We start from the raw sequence: 12,500 nt of genomic DNA, 5'->3' as shown, positions 1-12,500 counted from the left end.
ACCTAAAGAATACACTGTCTTGCTCAATGTGCAAGGGATCATTCTATAAACTTGGTCTTGGAAAGCCTATCAAGAGTAGCTCGGCATCGGGAATCTATGAAGGAAGAATACCCCTTTGCTTTCTTAGGGGAATAGCCGCTCTTTTATCAGAAGCGAGATTACCGGTCTGTCTCCTTAATAAAGAGTCGAGGAATAGGAGGAGAATCCACTGGCACTCTTAGCAAGAAGGAGCTCCCCGAACACAACAGTCATGCACCTAGGAACGAATGTTCTTGTGGAGCCTGTCGAAAATCCTCTTTATGTGATACCGACGCGTATTTGCTACTTTGTTGCTTATGATGATCCGCGCGGTCGACAATAACGAAGTGCTGACTGGTACGTTCTAGGTGGAGTTTCTCTTGAGTGTTGTTTTGCTTTTTCTATAAACATTGCTATCGCTTTGTTTTTGAATTAGTGTTCCCGGGTTTCATTATTAGATCTTATCTTATTGGATTTGTTGTGAGCGCTGGTCCTATGGGTCCAATAGAAGTAAGTAGATGGAGAGATCAGCCACAAACGATTTTCTTTCTAGTTTTGTCGTATCACATGTTGATGACTTTGTGAAGTATTGATCAGTGAACCATTGCGGGCGGGTAGCGAGAAAGCATTATCTATGTCAAATCTTTGTCTCAAACCAGCAAGATGTGGTGGAGAATGCGCGTTAGCGCAACGGCTTTCGCGCTAGTTGCTCAATCCGTTGCTTGTTTGGAGAGAGTACCATTATGGTGTAATGTAGAGTGTGTAAGCAATCATAGGCGACTCTCGAGAGAGCTGTCTGCTTCACACGGCCATGCTCCATTGCTTACTCCTAGAGCGGTATCTTTTGAAAAAGAACTAAACTGCTGAATTCAATCATGTCAATGCAATTGCGAGTTTTATCCCTCGTAGAATTCCCGTACCCCAGGCTTGTACTGATTCGCACCATACTGTAACCCCCGGTACCTGTGTGAGAGTATCATCCACAACGAAAGAGCCGAGGCTGTTTGGAAGGATCTCAATGAGCGCTTCTCCCATGGAAAGATCACAAAGATCTATAAATAAAGCCGGGCAACTTCAACAAGAGCAATTCTCGGTTAGCTCTTCTTTCACAAAACGCAAATCCTTTTGGTATGAACTTATCCTTCGTACTCTCTTCTGTCCGTTTTCACTCCTTTTAGCTGCTGGAGCTGTTTAGCTTCCTTCCATGCGCTTGGCATAGGCTACGTCAAAACGGAGATACCTGGGATCATCAGGAGAGGAACCTATACTTTTTACATTTATTCGTTGGAAGGAACAGGGAAAAAGCGAATATGGGTGTCTCCGCTTTTCAACAACTCATAGAAAGTGTAGTTTTCGTTATTCATGGAAAAAGTACTTTTTGTGAATATCATATTTAGTACGATTTCTTTATAAAGAAACGATTGGTTCGGAGCTGGGCATATTCACTTAATAGAAAGAGAAAGAGCATAGATAAACGTTTATAACAAAAGAAAGAGATACCTGGACAAAGAGACATGCTTTGCCCTCCCGGATGGATGAATCGGTGAACTGAGAGATGATCGAAGCACAGTGGTTGGTGTGGTTCGTCAGAAAGAAATACGTTGCTTCTTTCCTACTTTTAGGTCCTCGTAGAGATGAGCTTAATTCAAATATGAGGGCAGATGGCATTGACGGGAAAGATCAACGTTCTGAGACTTCGTTGAGCGGGACTTCAATAGGCGGGGTTTCCTAATCGAACAATCAAAGGATTCCCTCTACCAATGCCACGTTGTATGAGCCATCACCCTAAAAAAGTAGGAGCCAGGAACCGGAGCCACAGAAGCAACATTAGAAAATAGGGTATCCTAAGCAGCTAGAGGAATCACATCAGGACCAGGTGACACAACGGAAGTAAAATACATTGAAATAAAGAAAGTTCAACAACTAGTAGTAGCAAGAAGAAAAGGTGGATCCATTCGTACAAGAGCTAAACTTATGATATAAAGCAAAGAACACTTACTTAATAGGAACTTCCCAAGAGCACTACTCCTTTTCCAGAAAAAGAAATAAAACGAAGTGATCTTCGAAAAATAGAACTCGAAAGAACGATCGAGGATGTAAATGCACATATGAGATTTCACTCTTTACGATAATATGTGTGTGAAGAAAAAAAAGTGAAAGGATAAAGCGGAACAGACGCTTCTCTCAAGATTTTTTTATTTTACTGAGCTTTGAAAGGCTTGATCGATCCAACCTTGGCTCCGCTCTTCTTTCTCCAGCTTTGGTTTCTTTCTCAGCCACCGTCGGTGTCGTTTTATTCGGGAAGGAGCTTTCGTTCACGAAGTCAACACCTTTCAGATTGTTTCCATAGTCTACTTGGCTGAAGGTCTGGATAAATATAAATCGCGGGTAAGTTCTAGATTATAGCCCCTAAAATCTTCGGGTTGGCACGCATCCATGACGGAATGGGCCCGTCACAGTCCGAGTCGCAATCGGAATCACAAGAGGAGAGGGGCTCTGGCCTTGTCACAAGATTTGATCTATCAGTGAAAAGCATCGTAGGTAGTCCTTTTGCAGTCTAACTTCTTTATTCAAATCAAACCTGGTTAACTGCCAAGCGTGGGTAGCACACGCATACATGGTTACTTCTTCCCTTACCTCCCTCCTGGCAAGAAAGCCATAGAAGGCAGAGTCAAAAGATGTAAAAAATACAAAAATGGGATACTCTCAGGAGATCAGGACAGGACCAATCATGAGCTCTCCAGGAAAGCATTTTCTTTTTCTCTTTGGATAAAAATACTTTCTTGTTTCAGCTTCAGGATCGCTATTGACTCCATCCTTTTCAGAGGAAGGGCTTACTTACTTCGTCGGTCCTACTCGTGATTGATTTGCCAGCGTAAATGGATTGAATGATCGAAGCATGCATGGGAGATAAACAATAGTTTCCATTATTAACGTTATGATATTATCGATATCTGCTTTTGTGTGCACAGCTTCGTACACAATTTTCTTATAACTCCAAACCAAATCCTATCGGTAAGTTTTGAAATCTACATATTTTCCAAGAAAAAGAAAGCGGCGGAGCTGCTATAGACGCTTTGATTGGCTGGAGACAGAGATCTCTCAAGTGTGCAGTGATAGATCTTTAGAGATAGCCATACTGATGAAGTCGGCCCAAGCAATGCCCACAGAATCCCATTTCTTTCTTGGTTGGACTAACCCAACCGGCAATTTCCGTCTTTCTGAATTGGGATAGTCAGATTCAGTCTTTCTTTCGTATCAAAGTCAGTTCTTTCCTTGATTCTTTCTTTTCGTGCATGACCTTTCTCGAACTTTCGAAAAATGATAGAATTGACTTTTCCGCAGCCACTATTTGGACTTCTCCTTTTAAGCTAAGCAATTATGAACGGAACGGGCAAGAGTGATCTTCAAAAGCCCAGGTTGGCTTTCCCACTTCCAAATCCGTAATAGTAAAGTAAGAGTAAGGTGCAGATAGCGGACAATTTCCATAATAGATAGCTAAAGTGCTTAATCCTGAGAAGATGGGAGACGTCGATTGTTAGAGTACTCTTGACAAGTGCATTTCTCAAATTCTAAAAGATTGAAAGCATGCCTGCCTGTTTGTTCTTTTCAGTTCCAATCAACCTTCTTTTTCTTTTTGAATCCATCAAAGTGGTGGAGAATGCGCGTTAGCGCAACGGCTTTCGCGCTAGTTGCTCAATCCGTTGCTTGTTTGGTAAGATTACCGAAATTGGATTTCCTATGCTTGCTAGATTGATAAGCCAGAGAGGTAGTCGGGGAATTGGTAGTCAGGGTCGGAAAATCATCTGCTTGTAAATTATTTTTGTAAAAAAAAGTAGTACTCGTCCCGGAATAGGCGTTATGACAAAGAACAAGAAGAAAAGGGGATGTTTTGTTAATGGGAACAAGGAACTGTTTATAGCTGTCGCGATATAAATAACTATACTCATCCGAGCCGCAGGAACATGTACATACGAAATACGAGAATTTCCACCTTGTTGAAGATCTGGTGGTGCTACCCGAAGACTTAAATGAATAGCCATCGCTGTTAAGAACAACCGATGCCTTATGTGTATTGGATCCGCTCTTCTGTTAGCATGAACACATGAATGAGATTCTATTCCTCTTCCTTATTCGTCCATAATAGAACCCCCACCCTCACCTACCCCCCAACCTAGGTGCGGAAGTCAAATCAATCCTTGTTTGTACATCGCTGAACTTACATACCCGGGCCCGGCTCAACATTCTTTTAAAACAATCGAATAACGGCTTTTCCATGACTTGGCCATTCAATCTTGTGAACTAATCGAGACCGAAATTGGATAAAGAGATACAAAAGGAGAGGAATACCCAATCAATGAAAGAACATGAAACCCTTCTGTTTCTATAGAGGTACAGGAAACGGTTGGGGGGCAATAAAGTAGGTGAAGTGGTTGGATTTTGCGAGCTGTTCCAACCACTGCTGGATGTGACTCCAAGAGCCGAACGAGAATGAATACCACACAGAAGAGTCAAGACCGGGCTCCCTGATAGAATGTTTAACCGATCCATTCCGGATCGATCGAATTGGTACGGAAGTTGTAACATGGGAAAAGCACAGAAAACACGACTTATTTGAATAACCCGGTGACCTACCAATTGTAGAAGTAGGATTTTTGGCAAGCAATAAGCACTTAAATAATACAATTCGAGTGTACCAGATTCTTTATCATTTCGAGGAAAAGGTTCGGGAGGAAAGGGAAACAACAGAGAGATCCGAATCGAACCTAAATGGGAATGACATGAAAAAATCTTTTTCAAAACCTATCATTAAGGGCGTGACGACGATATACGATAGGAATAAAAAAAAACTCGTGATTGGTGTGGAGGGGAAGATCTGCTTATGAAATTGTTCAAGAAAGAGTCGTCTCATTTCCTTACTTCTTCGTTCTTTCGAATTCATTCACTTCGACGGCTGGCGCTACGCTAGCTTTGCATGATTAGCTCCACAGAACAGGTACTGACTGCATTTCCTTAGTTGGATCCGCTCTTTCTCTCTCGTGCAGTTGTTGCTTCCGGCTATTTATTCAGTCGTCAATCAGCATTGATCCGGGTAGTTAGTCAGTCTCTCTCTTTTTTCCCGTCCTTCTCTATCTATGAAATTCCTAATTAAGGGAGTTCGCTTTCCAATATCTAAATGTTCATGCAAAGCTACAAACGAAATGCAAGAACTGTCACGCAGAAGTCACACAGTATGCTGATCGTTCTGAAATGAGAAAAAGTATGGGATTTCATAAGAGATTCATACATAGAGATCTAAACTCATGGAAGGGCCCGGCCAGCAAACGAGATCTCTTACATCCAAAGGACCATGCCAATCGAAGATGAACCATTCACCGAGCCGAGTATGTGCAAGACAAGACACGGCTAGATAAGTCAAATAGAAGATATTGCTTTTACACGAGCAACTCTTTTCTTCATGTAGGTACAGCCCACTTTTCCTTTGATGAAATGCGAACACAAACTTCAGGCATCCAAGAAAGAAGTAAAGATCGAAATCGAAGCATTGTCATTGGGTTGAAGATCAATTCATATCGACAAGACTTTCCATTCATCTTTTTGTTGATATTTGGATTCCGTTTTCAAATAAAGTCATCTTGTAGTTTGAAATCACCTTTAGAATCATCAGCCTCTGTCCCTACACTGACTCACTTATCCGGGGTCGATCCTCACTACGGTCCTTTATTTCGAAACGAGGATAGGTCTCTCGCGGGACGAGGTGTAGATTGAGAAGAAAGATGAGCGTATGGTCCATACTCACTCGGGTTCAAACTTATTTTGCAGGGAGAAATGGGTACATGCCTGTAGATCTTCTTCTCACAGCGAGCACTTGATTACGGAGCCTGATTCTATATTGTGGATTATTATAGAATAGAATCTATCTTTTTCTTCAAATCATAGTGGGAATCCTATTACCGATACCTAAACGTTTTCTTTGTCGAAACAGAAGAAAGGAGGGAAATTGGATAACCGACGACACGAGTTTCCCGTTCAACGTTCCGCTTCGCTCCACTGTTAGATAGGCAATTCAATAGTTACCGACGAAAGGAGTTCCCCTTCTCTTGGCCAATTGACGTTCTGCTTCAATAAGTCATGACCTTCACTCTCCTCAAGTGAGGAGGGCATATTGTTTGACCAACGAAAGCCTCACTAGTTCCTTCTTCCCGTTCACTATTCCCGTAGCCTGATACGAGTTATTTAGTTCGTGTCTCCTTGTTCTTGGGAAGAACCGAAGGTTCATTCGCGGCACTCGTAGACATAGTTGTATTTCAGACCCTCTTCTTTCCCTAAAAAGCTAATAAATAAAAAAAAGAGAAAAAGCAGAAGCGAAAGCTCGAGTCGAAGAGTGGAGGTCGCTCGGTAACTCGAGTCGATCAGTCCCATTCATTCTTGCCCGAAACAAGTGGGCTATTCATTCCGGTGCCACCTTTGTTCAATCGAGTCCATGTTCTCTATTTCCCAAAACCCATTCGTTCACCGACCCGTGGACCAGAGGTTGCTTGCTTGGAATTGGGCTTTCTAGCTTTCTTTAGTACAATCTTTTTGCGAGAGCAACCCCGGGTTCGTTCCTAAGACTACACTCACAGCTTTCTCTGTTCATGTTCCGGCATAGGGGATCTAGTGGTAGGATAGGGGACAGAGCTTTAGGGCAGCAGTAAACCTCATATGCGCGTGGCTCATCATAAGACCTTAGCCTGATGTCCTACCCAAAGACTTCAAAGGTAGTCACAGGACAACCTTTCCTAGTTCTAACTTCCAAACCTATAACTTGGTTTGCTTGCCTGCTTCCTATCTGACCTATCAATCAAAGAAATGTTCTAGTTCCGCGATACGAGCTTGACTGTCGCTCTGAGACAGTAGATTTCTTGGTTGGGGGGTCCCTTTATCAAAGGCTCCCTTCCCTACTGATCATACAATACAACAAATGAACGTGGTTAGAAAGATGGCACATCGATCTTCTGTACACCCTGTTCGTGCTGCGGAACGAAGAAAATCCGCCTTCCTTGGAAAAATCATTCCTGACTCCGAAGTCTCAAAGGAGACTTGGGTGGCGCCTTCTGAAGAGCCCTTCATTCTGCGACTCAGATAGGCTAGGATTCGTGTCTCAGCCGGAAGGGGTCGTAGGACTGACTCAGACAAAGCGTTAGAAGTACGATCTCCGAATCTATAAGCTTTGGCCTGCCTTCTTCCCTTATCTAATCTCTTAGGTAATAAGAAAGTGATGTTAATTGTAACGCTAAGGAGCTGACCAGTGACATTTCTGTCTCAATTGAAGTCAACCTTACTATACTCGCTTGTAGGAGATCATCGCTCAGAAGGGCGTTCTTTCGCTAGAAAAACAAGAGTTTGAAAGATCACCCACGAAAAGAAAAGGTCAGAACTCTCGATCTAGCCCCACTTTCTATAGCTATTTATCGACATGTTGTTTCGAATGTCCTTGAAAAGGCCTACACACATACCCTGCCACTCGATGTAGGTTTTGCCAGCGATGTGTAGTGGGTTTGTTCAGTAGAGATGGGTAAAGCGCACAAGTATTGGAAGGAAAGTTTAACCCTTCTTAAAGGATAAAAAGTCTGTATTGAACTATGATTTGAATTCCTTTCTTATTAGTTTCCAAGTGAAAAATGTTCATTGCCTTGATCAGAGCCTTTAAGCCTTTTAGAAGCGAGCATTTCCGCTGCTTCTATTTTTCCTAAAGCTAATGAACCGAATGGAAGAGACTCACTTATTCTAAATAAGAAAGAAGGAACCAACAAAAAAAAAAGAATTGTTCCAACCTCAGCTCGGGGTCTGTCTGGAAATGGAAAATAGTTCTCTCTCTCATCTGGTCTCGCCACAGTGACAAGAAAAACAAGTGAATAATTGGAATAGAACGCAATCGTCAACCAAAATCGGGTAGGATGTATTATAAAAGAAAGCCTTGCCTCACTCGCAAGTGAGGACCTCACCCCTCCTTCCTCATTTATTGAGAATGGAAAAAGACAATGTTCATTGCTTCCTCAAAACAAGAGTTCCACGGGCGGTTTTTCATAAACCTCTTTAAGCAAGGCAAGGCGATTCATGAAGGATTCCTCTCCTCTAGTTGGTCTATTAGACTATTATTACTATAAGGTCCCCTAAAACAGGCATACCCATAAAGGAAAGGCAAGGGAAAATGGACGGAGATTGGTCAGTGGTCTCCTCTCCTGGTCGAGTATTTCTGTTCTTTTCTTTGATTTGGGTTAAGAACAGTAGTCGGACATTCCACTTTGTTAAGTTCTTTTTTTTGATTCGACATAACAAGAACAGAATCACGCTCTGTAGGATTTGAACCTACGACATTGGGTTTTGGAGACCCACGTTCTACCGAACTGAACTAAGAGCGCTTTCTTACGACAGGAGATAAAGCAGTAAAGAAAAGGATGATTTTCGCATGCATATAGAAAAATGAAACTCAGAATTTTGGTCCAATTTGAATCGATCTCAATTGATCCCTCGTTACTGCCCATAGGAGAAGTAATAGGTAGGGATGACAGGATTTGAACCCGTGACATTTTGTACCCAAAACAAACGCGCTACCAAGCTGCGCTACATCCCTTTTCAAAATTGTTGTACAGTGTCATTGTACAAAACCCCTGTCTTGTTTTCCACATCGTAATTTTATCCTCCATCTATATACAACTTTCTTGTCATTTCTTCTTTTTGGTTTCATATAATAAATGATATACATCTGAAACCCAACCTAACGTATAAAGAAAGAATATTTATCGGTAATGCTCAGGAAGAAAGAAGGGGTCATCTTTTTGTTTTTTATTCCACCCTTATGTACCCTTCTTTGCATTTTTTCTAAAGCCTGTTCAACCTCATATCACCTAGAACAAGTCATGGACTTCTTCAATGAAAGAAAGTCTCATGGAAACGTTTTCAACGAAATAAGAACCATACAAAATAGATTTCTTGATCTTTTTTTTTTAGGAAAACTTTTTTATTCGCTGTTTTTTCTTTTATCCTAAAGATATGCAGAACGAGTGTATTATGAAATGTTCGTTGTCTAGCTTTGCATACATCGCTACTTAATCGTTTAGTGGTTATCAATGAAATTACTTCACCATAGATAAAATATTATGGAAGTTTATATATATATTATTGGTTGCTTTTGTTTATGTCCAATTGGAAAAGTTGATCTTATAAATTCATATGTTTAGCCTAAAGTACATAACTTGTGTTCCTCCCTAGTTCTTGCAAAGCCACCTAATCAAGCCTCACCTCATTTTTAGTTAGAACATGTTCATCATGTTCAGCTGAAAGCAAACTAAAAAATAAATTGGTTTACTATACTATACTATACTATACTATTAGTAACACATATACTTTTTTACCTTAGCTCTTTATTTATTGTTCATTGAGCAGTTCAAATGCTTTGATTGCTTATCAAATAAGAGGTAAAAATATTCTTCATTCGTTTATTTTTTTAATGAAAAATTTCATTCAAATCCATTCTTTCTCATAACTTGAGAATATGTACAGCGCAGAACAGAAAAGAAGGCAGATTTGATGAGTTGTAGGGGCGGACCCACTTCCACTGATTTCTTTCGGGAAGGTTCTATAAGGGAAGAAGAATCTGAGCTGTGACCTGGTAACCTTGATTTCTTTCGGAACGTCATTACGAGAGTAACAAAGAAAGAATAACGTAGATAGGAAGGAGCGAGCCCCAAGGATAATGAATTGGTATGCCGGGTGCTTACTTGAGCAAGAAGCCAAGTCATCGATAATCAAAGAAAGGTGTGAGTGAACGAGCCCAACTTTCCGATTCAAATATGACTCCTTTCCACTTTCAACAAATAGAGAAATCTCCGCTAGGCTAGCAGTGGGTAACCAACGTAGTGCCCCATTCGTTCCATGACATCCAATCTGTTCTCCTCGGATTCCAATCCAATCTCCCAATCAGTGATAAATAGACGGTCGGATGAGATCTCGAACGTTGTCCCTACCTACTGAGGAATAAAAAGTGTACGTAGAAAAAGAGAGGAAATGCATCGAGGAGAACTTACCTTGTGAGTCACTACTCCGGCACTGGGCAGGAATACTACTAGCGAGGCTTATAGGCGGCTAGTTCTTAAAGAAATCTGTCAGCTATAACCTAGCCTATTGAATCTGGTACGCCCGAAGCACGAAACTAGATAGGTAGCCCTACCTACGACTAGAAAAGTATCGTATTTTTTTCTTCCAGTAAATCTTCAACTCATTCCTTCCATTATTGAATATCATTTGTAGTGTATTTTCCCTCTCAAAAAAGGTTTCACCCTCACTTCACTGAACTTATTGGAAATGCCTAGGACAGAGTTCATTCACTTGCCCTGCTGCCCTACTCCTCATAGTTGATCCGAATTTCTATCCCTGATTGAGTCAATCAGGAAGAGGAAGACTTGATAAAAGATGAAAAGAAAGGATTGATTACCTTTTTAAGTCAAGAAAAGAAAGGAAAGGGCTATTTATGTAGATGAAGTTTCAGATTCTTGGATGAGCGGAACATCTTTGAGACAAATCATCTCTACCCGGGTACATAGCTTCATCCAAACCATGGATCCACGAATTGTTGACTCGCTCTAGAAAAGAGCTTCGTAGTTGGGAGCTCTGAACCGATGATCGATATGGTTTCCTAGGATGAGAACTATGGTTTACTACTTGACAATAAGAAAGTTGTTTTATCTTTATTTAACTATTTTAGGTCTTTTGCCTAGTCTGAATTTCCCCTTCTTCTTATTTGATCAAGATGGATAGCAAAAAAGCATGAATAGGCCTACTGGGATGGAAGGAGAGAAGGACTGAACGAGAAAAGGAAATACCTCTTTGTTTACCTTGGAATGAATTGCTCAACTACTTAGGTAACGAAACGAAACGTTCATCTACGATCTTTCTTAAGAATAAGAAAAGATAGGACTGTACGGCAGTTCTCGTTAGTAGATTCGCAAAACAGAAGAAGAAGTTCACTCTGACTTGCGCACTACAAAAAGGCAGCCAACGACTTCGGACGTACTCCGTCTTTCGAGCCTCTGTTTAGCTTAAAAAGATAAGGCGCTAGTACAACGAACGCTGCTTTGGTGCGTCCCACCCCAACTAACTAGTGCTTGACTTGACTTTCCCCCGCGCCCTATCCAATGAATAAGGAGAAGGCCGGCCTATCAATGACCGAGCCAGTCTGATCTCCTTTATACTTACCTAAAACAACGAGCGAAGTCGAGATGTTGATGAGAAAGGGGCGAGTCTCAAGGCCAAAGAGTGCTCTTTGAAGGCTACTATGCATCCTTACGAATACAAGAGTGGTTTTTTTTGGGTATAGCAGGACTTGAACCTGCGACCATTAGGTTAAAAGCCCAATGCTCTACCAACTGAGCTATACACCCGATTTTACAAGAAGGCTTGGTGCGGAAAAGAAAAGAGGGTGGCCTGGCCCCTTTTCTTCTTATCATATCACAAGGGCGCGGCTCTGTATGGGGCTCGTACTGCGGAGCAAGTCTGGGAGTCCTTTCCACTCATTGAGGATTCTATCTAAAAAAGAAGGTCAACGGGGGAGACTACAGTAGCTCGAACTCAGACTATCTACGAAAAAGGTAAAGTCGTCTTTCCTAGGGTTCGACCGAAAGGAGCTGTGTTCTATGGTTTGACGTTGTGGAGGTCCAGCACTCTTCTAAACGAAGAAAGAGGGGATTCGCGCTACCTCCTACTCCTACAGAAGATCGATTGGCGCGAACTTCCGATCGATTCCTTATTCATTGTTGCCGACCCTTACATCATCATAAAGAGAATCAAGATATCCCAAGAAACCCTGCTAGGGATTGAATGACTAGCGCTCAAGAACAAGCAAGGGATGAGCGCACGGGAGCGACGTTGCTTGTTGCTTTATTATCACATTAGAGAAGCGGAACCTCCAAGCTCAGACATCTCGAACTCAGAAACTACCCTTCTATCCCACCCTGCTCCTCCGGCATCGGAAGCAGAACTACCTGACCGAAGGGAGATAGACAGGAAGGGAAGACGGTCATACAAAGGCCGAATAAAGCTCTCTTGAAGCTGCATCTGAATAGACCTAGAGTCACTCAGTACATACGAACCCTTGAATAAATAAGAATTGAGAAGTATGAAATGTGGGCATCATAACAAAAAAAGAAAAAGACCGAACCTGTAAGACTAATGTCTACTTATTTATACCTTTGAGAGGTCCACTTAGACTATTATGATTTTCTCTTTAGCTACGTAGGTTATATAAGATTCAATTCAATCTAACAAGCGGACTGGACTACCTTCGGCTACCACAAGATATTTAGAAACCAAAGAAGCTGAGCCTACTTTACGCACTTAAGGCAGCAGCAGATGATGAAGAAATGGGCGGTAGATGATAATGAGAAAGGGCGCCCCTTGGCATTTCCTGTGGGGGAGTCTGATTGATCCAATCACGACGAATG

General features: G+C 41.7%; 3 non-coding genes across 3 annotated transcripts; all 3 read right to left on the bottom strand.

Moving 5' to 3' along the window:
- Positions 1-8,349: 8,349 nt before the first annotated feature.
- Positions 8,350-8,423, bottom strand: TRNAW-CCA (transfer RNA tryptophan (anticodon CCA)). The gene has a single exon. It is a non-coding gene; the product is annotated as a tRNA-Trp (tRNA).
- A 138-nt stretch (positions 8,424-8,561) lies between these two features.
- Positions 8,562-8,635, bottom strand: TRNAP-UGG (transfer RNA proline (anticodon UGG)). The gene has a single exon. It is a non-coding gene; the product is annotated as a tRNA-Pro (tRNA).
- Positions 8,636-11,368: 2,733 nt separating this feature from the next.
- TRNAK-UUU (transfer RNA lysine (anticodon UUU)) lies at positions 11,369-11,441 on the bottom strand. Its single transcript has one exon. It is a non-coding gene; the product is annotated as a tRNA-Lys (tRNA).
- Between the last annotated feature and the right edge of the window lie 1,059 nt (positions 11,442-12,500).

Source organism: Setaria viridis, unplaced genomic scaffold (assembly GCF_005286985.2).
Source record: "Setaria viridis unplaced genomic scaffold, Setaria_viridis_v4.0 scaffold_235, whole genome shotgun sequence".
Taxonomy (NCBI): Eukaryota; Viridiplantae; Streptophyta; class Magnoliopsida; order Poales; family Poaceae; genus Setaria; species Setaria viridis.
Note: the sequence above shows the minus strand (reverse complement) of the source record. Positions and strands in the feature narration are given on the sequence as shown.